We start from the raw sequence: 15,035 nt of genomic DNA on the forward strand, positions 1-15,035 counted from the left end.
TGGCGGTGCGGAAGGAGGTGCCTCTCATCCAGGATGACGATGACGATGACCAACGTCCGGCACCTGTGGAGGATCCCGGCCTGGGCCAAGATGCCAGTGATGATGAAGATGATGGTGACGTCCGCTCCCAGCTCATCAACAACTTCTTCACCTGAATGTGAGTTTCCAGTGTTGTTATGTGAATGTATGGAGTTAGCCTGGAATGTGTTGAGGCAGCTCTGTTGCTGTCTGAGTGTGTCTGTGTGCCACTTGACTAGATGTGTGCTGTGATGTGTCCATTCAGGTGGTGTGTACTCCACAATAGGGTAGTACTGCTAACTAGTGTTTGTGTAGGTGTTTTGCAACATGTTTTGTGCATGTGTATTGCATTTCTCTCCTGTTCGTCTGTGCTGTTGACTGTATCTTGTCTGTCCTTCCCAGGGTCCTTTGCCTGTTGTGTGGTCAACACTGACCCCCAACACCCAGAAGCCAACACCAGTGTGGAAGTTGACAATTCCCATCAACTGATGTACCCCACATCCCTGGACTTCCATTCTCCAACACATTGTGAGCGTGTATCCACTGTTACAAAGAATTACCGTGCAACTATTGTGGAATAAACGTTTTGCTGATGTGTAATGAACCTGTGCTACGCTTTGTTATGTGCGTTGTCTGTCTTCCCACATCTGAGTGATATCTGCTTACCTCACCTGTGGACTTGCTACCACTGACTGTGCTTGGTGTTGTGTCTGTGCATGCCAATGTGTTTCAGGTCAACATCATTGTGTGTGATGAGTGACATGGCCATGGTGAGTATGTTTTGTGTTGCCATAGTGGTGTGTCTCCCTCACATGTGTCACATCCCCATGACTCACCTTACGTTGGTCACATTGTTGCAGTATTTGGCATGCACTGTGTTGTGTAGCAGATCCACTTCGCCCTGAACATGACAAGTTGGAATCACAACAGAGGCAAGTATGGTGTACTGGTGAGTTTATTTACAAACATGTGTGAGTGAAGTGCACAGGATGGTGGGTGCTGTACATTGGTTTGGGAATCCAAAGTTCACATTGGAGTTGGAAGTGCTGGTAGATGAAATGTCCAGAGTAAAGCCCACAGTCGTCTGCTACATTGGCCCAACATGAACCCTCCATGTCATGTGGGCGAGTTGTGTGCGATTGGACAAGGTAAACGGGTTGCGCACAAAGAACATTGTCCAGAATAGGTTTGTAGGCCCTGGGGGATGTGCTGGGACATCTGCCTCTCACATGTCCTTCTTCGGACGACCCCTCTTCTTTCGGTGGGGGTGGGGGGATCCTCATGTGCAGGCCTCTGCGGTGCAGGGGACTCTCCGCCAGAGTCCTCCTCCCTCCCTGTGGCACTGGCAGATGGTGTTGCGACAGATGTTGTGGGCACACAGGGGGGTGGGGACAGGTTGGTGTTGATATGGCGGAGGCATTGTAGTATGTCCTGATGCACTTTTCCTCCATGCGGGCATGGTGGGTGACCTGCTCCTGTTGGTCCTTGAGGATCCCCACTACCTGGCCAAATCCTCCGGTGCTATCCTGGTACGCATCTAAGATGCGTGCCAGTTGGGGGTCATCATGCAGTCCAGACCCCTCTGCAAGGCGTGCCCTGTGCCTCCCACCCCTCCCAGCACCCCTCCCCACACGGGCAGGACCAGCGGCGGTACGCACAGGTGACACTGGGACCCTTTGGGTGGTGTTGCTGGTGGTGTTGGCTGTAGCTTCCGGGGGGTCCTGTGTCCCTGTACTGTGGGTGTTCATTGTCCTTGGTCTGTCCGTGTTGGCGGGAGTGCCCTGTCGGTGTCCAGATGCTGGAGGCGTGGGTACAGGTTGTTAGTCGTCGTCATCCGAAGAGGACAGTGAGAGAGTCAGACGAGAGAGCTCAGTGTCCACCAGAGTCTGGGACTGGGTATCCTCGTCATTTGGCGCTGGGTGCCCAGCACGACCTGTGGTTGGAAGACACACACAATGTGATTTATGTTTCTACATGCATCGTTGGTTCACAAACATGACATTTTCTACTTTTCAAACAGATGCCTGCCTGTACGCTGCTTTTTCCCAGCTTGTCACAGACAGAGTTGATGGCCATTTGCCAGCATGGCCTTGTGCTCCCCACAACAGAGCCCAGTGTCAGACATCTTGTCAGTCCCTTCCCACTCCCTGTGAGGCGAGTATGGTTCAGGTTGATCTTGCAGGGCCACGTGGGTGGGTGTAGGTTGTCTGAGACTGCAAGTCCCATCATACTCTTGGCTACACCCCCCTTCCCAGCATGCCCATGATTCCTCCCTCTTGACTCTGTTTCCCTGTGAGGGGGTGTGACATCAGTGGCAAGAAGGCTGACTGTGAAATCCTGGTGTTTGTTTGGCTACAAGTCCAAGTGAGCCCCTGTGCTTCACACAGCAGCACCCAGTACGGGGTATCTTTTGCTGCTATTTCAATGACGTGTGTGTCAATGCATTGTACCCGGTGAGTTGTGTGGAGTTTGTGTTGGGGGGGTGTCTCCCCATGCTGATTAGTATGGTCAGGGCTGTCAGTCCTCCTTCCCATCATGAAACGTGCTTCCATTGTAGGGCGTGCAAGTTGTCTATCAGGATGTCAGTCAGTGGTGTCCTGCTTCTGATTTGCACACAAGCCCTAGCAGGGCCTTGTGCTCCCCACAGCAGGAGCCAGTGTCAGCCATCTTGTCAGTCATTTTCCACTCCCTGTGATGTGGGCATGTTTCAGAGGGGTCTTGATGGGCCAATCAGCAGGGGGAGCACTATCTGTGACTACAGACCCCATCATGCTTTTGTCTACACTCACTTCACCTGCATTCCCACTATTCCTTCCTGACAGTCAGCTGCACTGTGAGGTGGTGTGTTTGTGGTGGCAAACTGTCTGGCTGGGTGTATTTGGCTTAGTGCCACTGGCTTGCTCTATTTGTTTGTAGGTTGGTACATGTCATGACACAGTCCCCAGTCACTCTGGGATGGCAGGTATTGTGTTTGTGTGACTGGCATACACATCTTGGGTTGATTATCTATTGGTTAGTGTAGCTTTGCTTGGGGTGCATGGTTTCACTGTCCCCTTGCCACACAATCTTGGGTATGTTGTTTGTGTACTCACCAGTCTCTGGGATGTCTGTTAGGCCATGGACGCTCTCTGGTGGTAGGATGTCCCGCACCTTCTCCTCCCAGGTCCTGAAGTAGACTGGTTTGGCAGGAGGGCCACCGCCGGTGCACTGACTCAAGGCGTGATCTTTCTCGATGAGTTTCTTGACCCTCCTGCGCACGTCATACCACCGGTTCTGGATATCGTCCTTTGTGCGCAACGTTGGTGCTTGTGCGTTCACATTGTCCACAATCCTCGCCCACATCTTGGTTTTCTGTGAGATGGGGGTCCTTTGAACCAATGTACCAAACAAATGTGGCTCTACTCTGATGATCTCGTCTACCAGCACTTCTAACTCACTATCTGTGAACTTTGGATTCTTCTTTGGAGGCATGGTGATGAGTGGTGGTGGTGGGGGATGTGTGTGTGAGGGTGCAAGTGATGTTGGGTTGGTGTTGGTTTTGCTGTGTGTATGTGTGTGTGCTTTTGTATGAGGTGCTGATGGTGCGTGAGTTGTGTGATGGGTGAGTTGTGAGTGTGTGTGTGGTTGCTGGGTACTGGTGTTTGCTGCTGGCTGTGTCTCCTGTTTGCAAGGGATGATGGTAGTGATTGTAGTCATTTATATAGTTGGAGTTGTGGGTGTGTCTTTGTCCAATTAATTTTTTTAGGGTATTTATTGGCTTAGTCATTGCTTGTTTGGTCCTTTTTTGTGTTTTTTCCCTTGCGTTTTGTAGGCATGAAGGAGACGTTCATGTGACGGAAACGGACGCTGCTGTTGTCTCGTGCGGGCTTTTCCCCCTCGTTCACGCTGCCTGTCTTCTGTGTTTGGTACGTGTCGTTCGCGGCGGTCTCTATTGATTGTGTGCCGGGTTGTCTGTGCGTGTCGGTCGTGCGGCTTGGTCTCCGTGCGAGTCGGTCTGGTTTTACACGCATTGCATCGTACTGCGCTAATCGTACATCGCGGGTACGGGTCGGTCGGGCTCATTCTGGGTTTGTGTCAGTCGGTGAAAATCGCGTCGGTTTTCCGGCCGGATCACTATTTTCCCTCCGGCTCGGTCGTACGGCTTGAATTCCTTACGTGTCGGTTGTAATTCACTTGCGTTGCAGCGTACTGCACTGGTCGTACGGCGCTGGTCCGTGTTAGTCGGTATTCGGTCCGGGTCCGTGTCGGTCGGTTCGTTATGCGGCCGGAATTGACCCCTACATAGAGCGATCACATCAGCAGTTCATAAGCACTGGCAGATGGGCTCTGCAGAGCCCCCACCGCAACAGAGCTGCTGCTACATGGTTCTATCAGCAGGTACTACTAAAGCAGTATCTTGTCTGTACAAAGTTCTACGGGTAGACCAGCAGAGCCCGTGGGAGAGACTACGAGTACAATGGGAGACAGATTTGCATGTCCCCATTCCCACTGAAGGAGTGGGATAATATTTTGTCCGGAGTACCCAGAGAATCCAGTAAATCACACTTTAAACTTATTAACTATTACGTACTGCATATCTGACCCCGGAGAGGATACACAGATACTTCCAGGTGGAGGAGGCGACCTGCCTCAGATGTAAAGAGGAAAGGGTTCACATTCTCTATATGTTCCGTTCCTGCCAGAGACTGCGTGAGTTGTGGGAGGAGGTCTTACACCTACTAGAAGAGATCATTGAAAAAGAGCTCCCCCACCCCCCCCGGCCTATTGCCGACTGGATAGTTCCATGTACCTGGTAGTCCAAAGTAACTACCAAATTCCAAGACCTAGCATTTATCCTAGCCAAGCACGAAATAGCTAGAAACTGGAAAATAGCGGGGGATCCAAGACTGGCCACATGGAAGAACGAGCTGACGAAGTGGGCGGGCTGTGAGGTGCAAATCCTAATAAGGGAGGCCCAGAGAGGACTGAGGAACATGGAAATCGCTAGAGCCTGGGAGGACCTGGTCGACACATTATCTCACCCTGACCCGGAGACCAGAGACGGAACCCCTGCGAGAGATTAACAAGCACTCCATGAGAAGTACACTACACTAGGATCAAGATCTTACTGCACAGGTCTTCCCCCATCATAACCAATAGATTAGTAGAGGGATTTAGACCTACCCCAGTCCCTTACCAATACCCAACATTGATACTGGCTGCACCGAACAAGCACTCAAAACATAAGAATTACAGATAGCTGACTCATAAGGGGGGAGGGGGAAAGGGATAGAGTTAAGTTAAGAATTAACAATGCGATCACAAGTTTATACAGAAGGAATGTGAAAGAGTGATGTAAAAGACTAACTTGACATGGTGGGTCACAAGCCATGATGTGCAATGTCCACCAGCCATGATGTGTATGCAACAAAATCAATAAAATCTGTTTAAAAAAATATGTGTTAAAGAACATAACCACCCCCTAATGTGATGTGCTGGAAAATATTAAAGAAGAAAGCACTAGTCCCAAAAACCAACAACTGAAATTCTGAAAGACTTTTTTGCCCCATAAACTAGAGTACGTAACTGGGCAGTTACCTGCCATACCAACTATAAAATGACTAATTTCCAGAACCAAAAAGGCCACCACTCATACACCACCTACCCCAAAAACATTCACTGAGGTAGGAATTCCACCTGAACTCGCAATAACACACAAACAGGAACAATTTCGTTTATATGACCATAAATGTCATGAAAAAAGAATTAATATCTTTGCTACACCTACAACCCTTTTAAAACTAAAGCAATGCAAAACATGGATTATGGATGGGGCATTAAAAATATGTCCCAAACCATTTTACCAACTCAATACAATCCCTGGGTAATTTCACAACAGTAACATCCCTATCATCTATACACTCTTGCCAAATAAACAAACAGCTTTCTATATAGAACTTCTAACCCAAATAAAGCAACAAACTAACAATATCCTCGAAAGATTATCATTGATTTTGAGCAATCAATGATACAAGCCATTCTTAAAATGTTCCCACACACAGCCATGCAAGGATGCTATTACAATTTTAACCAGAGCCTATGGAGATACCTACAAAAAGCTATCCTAAGTGTATAATATGCAATGAATAGCTACTTGGCATATGAGATAAAAAAAATGTATAGCTCCAGCCTACGTCCCCATACCTGAGTGGCAAATCACTATAACCTATTAATCGAAAGCCCCTACTACCAAACCAACAAAAATAATGTATCTCCCCTATTGGACTATTTTGAAGCTACCTGGGTACGAAGACTACATAGATCTTCACACAGACGCCAACAAAAATTCCACATTCTCTGGTGGAATGTGTACGACAGTCCTTACCCGAACAAGCCAAAACCAACAACGCAGTAGAAGAATGGCATAATGCCTTCCAATCCACAATGGGAAGAAGTCAACCCAACGGAGAGCTGGCGCAATTGCGCCAAAGTTATAATCAGCCCCTAAGACTAGAACAATCAGTAACACAACTATGCCCTAAACAAACTAAAACAATGTACAAACATCTACAATACAAAGTTAGACTATATCCAAGTACTAAAGGTCTTGAAAACCTACAAACCATAGCAAAATCTATACTCTAAACCTAACCTGCAACAAATACATAATTTACAAAACATAAAAAAAAACACCAACTTAATTTCTATACATTAAAATATAAACATATTAATATTATGTTAAACAAATATATTTCAAAATTATTTGACATAATAAAAATATTTTTAACATTTAAAAAATAATACAAATTAATGAAATTAAAATCAATAGAAAATAACCAACCAAAGCTAATATAATTTTGACCAAACATTAAATAAAACAATACATTTCAGATTCAAACATCAAAATACAAACAAATAGATAACATTTCCCACCCATTTTGTAAATATTAAAAATACTTACAGTGGTGCAGCTGCAGATCATTATCCCAAACATTATAATCTAACAGAAATCCTTCCAAATCCATTTTAAAGAAGTTAAGAACGCCCCAAAAATGGAGAAATACAACTGTGAAAAAATCACGGGCCTGATTACGATGACGGTCGGACTGCTACCGACAGCCTGTCGGTGGCGGTCTCACTGCCATCGTAACCATGTTTTCCGCTTACCACATTAGGATGGGTGGCGAATGGTTGGTGGTCGGAGAGACCGACCAACAGTATCCAACTGGCTCAAGGAGCCCGTCGGACCATCGGAGGGAACTGGAATCCCTACAATGGTGGCGGTGCCTGCCACACACCGCTGTAGAGATTATGATGTCCCTCCCCGCCGGCCGCCATGAAAATGCTGGCCGAAAGGGGCATTTGGGGCCCGTAGCGAGCCCTCCTTTATCCCTGGCCCTCAGTTTTGGGTTTTGGCAGGCACATAAGGTGACCCCCTACATATCCCTGGACCAAGTGGCAGGCACCACATGGTGCCTGCCACAAAGTGCAGGGATATGCTAAAAGTGTATTTATGTACTGCGGCGTGTGCTGCAGCCCGCAGCACATGCCGCAATACAAAGATAAACTTTGCGACCGCCTTGTAATACCATTGGCAGGACCGCCAACAGCAAGTGGGGCGGTCCCATCTCCGATATGATGGCAGTCAGACGTAAGTCTGACGGCCATCATAATGCAACCCAAATACTCTGAAATATTCCTCTGTAGCTTAGAACCATAAAAAAAACTAAAAATAGAGTAAAAAAAACGCTCCAGGAAACCCAAAAAATAAAGGAAATGTTTAATAATAATACGTTTTTATTGAAGCAACACACATTTCCTTTTTTTTTAAAAAGTAGAATGCATCCTCTGACCAACTCCAAATTGGGAACAAAAGCACCTGTAAAAAAGAAAAACAAATCCCTCCCGCACAAACATATGCATTGCAATACTTAACATTTAACACAACACCCACAACTACACAATACATATTCAAATACACATAACTAATAAACGACAAAACTGTTTATCTTAATAGATACAACACACTAATACTCCATATACTAGTACAAACACGCTACACTACACAACCTCAAAAATAACACACTACATACCCTATATAACACCTAACTACCTCCCCCTATCCTTAAACTACCTTAGAAATATGTTAAATCAAATTTACCTTAGCCGGTCCAACACAGCTCCCAACCGCAAACTTCCTTCTCCAATACCGACCAAATAACAATAGCGACAGAATGCAAAATACACTTACTCCAAACAAAAATGGCTGCCAAAATAATCTGGAGAAAGGACTATTTCCCCTTCGAACAGAATGTAAAAAATAAATAAAAGAAAAATGTGAATAAAAATGATGTAAAATATTTCAAAAATTGAAATATAATTAGATTTTTTTTTACAATATATAGTAAATAATATTATGATATGTAATAATATTCACTATATTTTAACATTTATTTTGTTAATTGCAAGTAAAAAATATTTGTACAGCAGTATAAAATACGTTTAATGAATTATCCATTACATACAAAATGTAACAATGTATTATTTAAATATATTGCACTAAAAATGTTTTCTTTAATGTATTATTAAGATTTAAAACACAAGAAAATATTAACTCCTATTATACAAATATATATTAACATAGATAAAAAAAATTACACATATAGAAAAAATCAGTATTCTGCATATAAACGTTTGTAAAATATATTAAATAATAAAGAATCTATAACATTATTTAATATATATTAAAACTATACTACTCAGTGAAACATTTTCATTACAAAACATGTTAAAAATGATATCAAAATGTATGTTAACATGCAATATCAACAAAAACATGTTTGTATGAAATATGCAAAATATATATTTTTGTGTACAAATAAATATTGTGACTAAAAAACAGAAAATTAATATTATAACAAAGAAATTATTTAATAAATGTTAATACAATATGTCTTGCTAAAAAGTTATAAATATATGTTAATGTTTACTTCAAATATAAACTACTTGTATATACTGTATATTAAACATATTTTAAAATCTATTTTCTGATTAAAATGTTAAAAAATATAAAAAAGAAATCCATACAATTAATGCAAACATATACATATAAAATGTGTTATATGTTTTAATAAATAAATATTTTCTCATTAATATTATTTTTAACAACTTCTGAAAACATGCATTGAATGCTTATATGAGCTAAATAAAAAATAGATGCATGTGGGTTTTTCATTTCTATGGGCCTGATTACAATGTCGGGAGGGCTTACGTCTGCCCCGACACCGTTGCGGAAAAGGAAACGCCCAACCTTAGGTCAGCCGTTCTGACTGCTATAAAACGATGCGACCGCCCATAGGGCAAACTTCCATTTCCTAATGGAAGCTTGAGCAGCAGACGGAAAAGACCCACAGTACAACCTTCCACTGAGAAATGGAGGTTTAAAAATATCCCTGCACTGTGTGGCAGGCACCAAAGCTGCCCCCAATGCCCAAATGCAGAGGGCCGGGGGGAAAAGGGCTATATATCTAAATGTATAAATATAATGGAAAAGTAAATAAAGTACAACAATACCATAGTTAGTATATACATTACACTACTATAGACTATTAACTACAACAATCTAATCAGTCAATTTATTATACCAATAAAAAAATAAAAACAATTATTTATTCTACGTAAAATTCAAATTCCAAAGGGAAAGTACTCACCTAAAACACATACAAAATATACTCTTCCAACTCCAAATATAAATTCACTCAGGGAAAGTACTTAATACTAAACAGACATATTTTACTATTCCCACTCCAATATAACTTTAGTCAGAGAAGGTTCTGGACACTAAGGTGCCGATTACGATCCGGTAAAAAAAAAGACCGTACGACTCGTATCCGGTCTTTTTACCGTACGAATCGTACAAGTGCCGTACAAACTGCCAATTACGATTCGCATGGCAAAAAGACCATACGAATCGCATTGGGAATCATTCCCCACACGTCCTGGGGTCGGAAAAAGTGTCCGACACGTCCTCGGACGAATCACCGTACAAATGTGAAAAGTGAAGTCCGACCGCGGAATCACGATCCATCCCGTGCGTCAGAAGTTACAACCGTATGGAAAAAAGACCGTCCGCACCGAACACCCATAGCAACCATGGAGACATGTGCCCGCATACGCGCCGACCACCCCCAGCCCCCGTGCGTACGCGCCCCCGTGTATGTACACCCCTGTACGTGTCGTACCCCCGTGTATGTACACCCCTGTACGTGTCGTACCCCCACCCGTGTATGTGCACCCGTGTACATTAGAATCGTACCCCCACCCGTGTATGTACACCCGTGTACGTGTCGTACCCCTCCGTGTATGTACACCCCTGTACGTGTCGTACCCCTCGGTGTATGTACACCCCTGTACGTGTCGTACCCCCCTGTATGTACACCCCTGTACGTGTCGTACCCCTGTGTATGTACACCCCTGTACGTGTCGTACCCCCCTGTATGTACACCCCTGTACGTGTCGTACCCCCCGTGTATGTACACCCCTGTACGTGTCATACCCCCCTGTATGTACACCCCTGTACTTGTCGTACCCCCCGTGTATGTACACCCCTGTACGTGTCGTACCCCCCGTGTATGTACACCCCTGTACGTGTCGTACCCCCGTGTATGTGCACCCCTGTACGTGTCGTACCCCCACCCGTGTATGTGCACCCGTGTACATTAGAGTCGTACCCCCACCCGTGTACGTGTCGTACCCCCACCCATGTATGTACACCCCTGTATGTGTCGTACCCCTCCGTGTATGTACACCCCTGTACGTGTCGTACCCCTCCGTGTATCTACACCCCTGTACGTGTCGTACCCCCGTGTATGTACACCCCTGTACGTGTCGTACCCCCCGTGTATGTACACCCCTGTACGTGTCGTACCCCCACCCGTGTATGTGCACCCGTGTACATTAGAGTCGTACCCCCACCCGTGTATGTACACCCGTGTACGTGTCGTACCCCTCCGTGTATGTACACCCCTGTACGTGTCGTACCCCCCCTGTATGTACACCCCTGTACGTGTCGTACCCCCGTGTATGTACACCCCTGTACGTGTCGTACCCCCACCCGTGTATGTGCACCCGTGTACATTAGAGTCGTACCCCCACCCGTGTACGTGTCATACCCCCACCCATGTATGTACACCCCTGTACGTGTCGTACCCCTCCGTGTATGTACACCCCTGTACGTGTCGTACCCCCACCCGTGTATGTGCACCCGTGTACATTAGAGTCGTACCCCCACCCGTGTATGTACACCCGTGTACGTCAGAGTCGTACCCCCACCACAACCTCCTAAGTACGGAGCGCACCCCAGGCCCCAACATCACAACCGCATGTACAAGTCGTACCAAGCCACACACAAGGACAGCACTGTACAACAAAATGGCCCATGTACACCCCGTACACACGCTAAAAACGCACGTACAAAACCAGGACTAAACAAAACAACACAAGAATACTCCATTCGAATGGCACAAAGCCACTAAACATGTCCAACAACCACTAAAACAACACATTCACTGACCTGCAACTGCCAAAAACAAACAGAGGCCCAAAACACCACCACTCCTTATAACACACCCACCCAAACTTCAAACACAGCCACACCCACCAATGGACCAATAAAAAGGGCCCACACACACAAACCATGAGCCTTTGCAACAGACTCACTGCTGCCAGACCCCACAGACAACCTACAGCACCAAACTAGAAGCTTTACCACACCTTACACTTGCACACCTTCACACAACCACCTTCACAAACACCCCCTCATCACATTCACACACACACCTGCACAACCACACCCACACACCCACAACCATCCACACACCCCCCCCACCATCCACACCCACACCCCTCACCATGCCCACTAACAAGAATCCAAAGTTCAGTAACCGAGAGTTGGAGGTCCTTGTCGATGAAATCCTCAGAGTCGAGCCACACCTCTTTGGAACATTGGTCAGACAGACCACCATTTCAGAAAAAACAGCCATGTGGCAGACCATCGTCGATGCTGTGAATGCTGTTGCGGACACCAGAAGGAACAAGCAGGAATGCCAAGCCAGGTGGTACGATCTGCGGAGGAGGGTCCGAGCCAAGATGACGGATGAACACAACCAGGCCAACGTCACTGGAGGAGGGCCGTCCCGCAGACCCGTACACTACCATCCCTGGGAGGAGAGGGTGATGGCCATACTGCCGGTGGAGGCAGTCGAAGGATTAGGAGGACTCCGAGACCCGGGTGAGTACACAAACAACGCACCTCACATGGGGGGAACGTCATCCACAAACAAACTCACAAACAGGCACGCAACCACCCCAAGCTATCGCATGACTCAACCACACTCCAGGAACACGCACATGCCACTGGCGCCACCATGCCCCATGCACCCAGCTGGACAATGTCAAGTCACAGGCCACAGAAGACACCAACACATGACACGGTAACCCGGATGGCGGGAGGGTGGGCCCAAAAAATCACATAGTGCAACTCATTAGCAGACAACAATGCCCTCTGCCCATATGGCCTAGGTCACAGCCAGACAAACAGTGTGTCCCCACACAGGAAAGACTCGCCAGCAAATGGCGGACGCCTTGCATTAACACATGGGGGTGAAGGCACTGTTTTGCACATGACAGCAGCTAATGAACAGCCAACACTGTGAAAGAGTGGCAGCACACACCACCACAGCAGCAGCGCAGACACACACACTACACCCAATGGGTGCCTGGAGATCAGAAACAAACTCACATCAACAAGCCAAGGGCCATTCAAAGATCTGCTAACAGTGTGTGCCCAGGAAGCTGGGCTGAGGTGACAGAGGGTGACACAAAGAGGGAGGGAGAGGGGGACAGAGAGGGAGGGAGACACAGGAAGACGGACAGAGGGAGGAGGCTGACACACAGAGGGAGGGAGAGGGGGACAGAGAGGGAGGGAGAGGGGGACAGAGAGGGAGGGAGACACAGGAAGACGGACAGAGGGAGGAGGCTGACACACAGATGGAGGGAGAGGGGGACAGAGAGGGAGGGAGAGGGGGACAGAGAGGGAGGGAGACACAGGAAGACGGACAGAGGGAGGAGGCTGACACACAGAGGGAGGGAGAGGGGGACAGAGAGGGAGGGAGAGGGGGACAGAGAGGGAGGGAGACTCAGGAAGACGGACAGAGGGAGGAGGCTGACACACAGAGGGAGGGAGAGGGGGACAGAGAGGGAGGGAGAGGGGGGACAGAGAGGGAGGGAGACTCAGGAAGACGGACAGAGGGAGGAGGCTGACACACAGAGGGAGGGAGAGGAGGACAGAGAGGGAGGGAGAGGGGGACAGAGAGGGAGGGAGACACAGGAAGACGGACAGAGGGAGGAGGCTGACACACAGAGGGAGGGAGAGGGGGACAGAGAGGGAGGGAGAGGGGGACAGAGAGGGAGGGAGACTCAGGAAGACGGACAGAGGGAGGAGGCTGACACACAGAGGGAGGGAGAGGGGGACAGAGAGGGAGGGAGAGGGGGACAGAGAGGGAGGGAGACACAGGGAGACGGACAGAGGGAGGAGGCTGACACACAGAGGGAGGGAGAGGGGGACAGAGAGGGAGGGAGAGGGGGACAGAGAGGGAGGGAGACTCAGGAAGACGGACAGAGGGAGGAGGCTGACACACAGAGGGAGGGAGAGGGGGACAGAGAGGGAGGGAGAGGGGGACAGAGAGGGAGGGAGACACAGGAAGACGGACAGAGGGAGGAGGCTGACACACAGAGGGAGGGAGAGGGGGACAGAGAGGGAGGGAGAAGGGGACAGAGAGGGAGGGAGACACAGGGAGACGGATAGAGGGAGGAGGCTGACACACAGAGGGAGGGAGAGGGGGACAGAGAGGGAGGGAGAGGGGGACAGAGAGGGAGGGAGACACAGGAAGACGGACAGAGGGAGGAGGCTGACACACAGAGGGAGGGAGAGGGGGACAGAGAGGGAGGGAGACACAGGAAGACGGACAGAGGGAGGAGGCTGACACACAGAGGGAGGGAGAGGGGGACAGAGAGGGAGGGAGAGGGGGACAGAGAGGGAGGGAGACACAGGGAGACGGACAGAGGGAGGAGGCTGACACACAGAGGGAGGGAGAGAAGGACAGAGAGGGAGGGAGAGGGGGACAGAGAGGGAGGGAGACACAGAAAGACGGACAGAGGGAGGAGGCTGACACACAGAGGGAGGGAGAGGGGGACAGAGAGGGAGGGAGAGGGGGACAGAGAGGGAGGGAGACACAGGGAGACGGACAGAGGGAGGAGGCTGACACACAGAGGGAGGGAGAGGGGGACAGAGAGGGAGGGAGAGGGGGACAGAGAGGGAGGGAGACACAGGAAGACGGACAGAGGGAGGAGGCTGACACTCAGAGGGAGGGAGAGGGGGACAGAGAGGGAGGGAGAGGGGGACAGAGAGGGAGGGAGACACAGGAAGACGGACAGAGGGAGTAGGCTGACACACAGAGGGAGGGAGAGGGGGACAGAGAGGGAGGGAGACACAGGGAGAGCAAATCAGCCATGTGGTGTGTGGGAATGTCTGCTCGTCAGCAGGTGGACTGTGTGCATGTAGACAAGGGTGGCCAGTGCCAGCACCCCCCCTCTCCTCTATGGCAAAACACAGGGCCATGTCACAACCTGTGCACGAGCACAACGACAGCTACCTGCATCATATAAGTGTGTGGAACAACTTCATGTGCCCACGTACAGTGCAACACGGAAGGCGCCAATGCACGGCTCGCCACACCTGCCCACTCCACTGCTGACTGCAGTCACACTTGACGCAGCAACAAAGACTGTGCCACACATAGTTAAAGGCGCCAAAGCTGTGCCCAAGGGACACACCCATGCACAAGTGCACTGTGAGTGGAATGCAAGACAGATCCAAATTCCCAGAGGAAATGTTCCAACTTTGAAACTGATGAAACATGGATGTTGCATGGACCAAAATTAACATTGTCTCTCTCACACACAGGTCAACCTCGTGGTTC

Source organism: Triturus cristatus, chromosome 4_1 (genome assembly GCF_964204655.1).
Source record: "Triturus cristatus chromosome 4_1, aTriCri1.1, whole genome shotgun sequence".
NCBI lineage: Eukaryota > Metazoa > Chordata > Amphibia > Caudata > Salamandridae > Triturus > Triturus cristatus.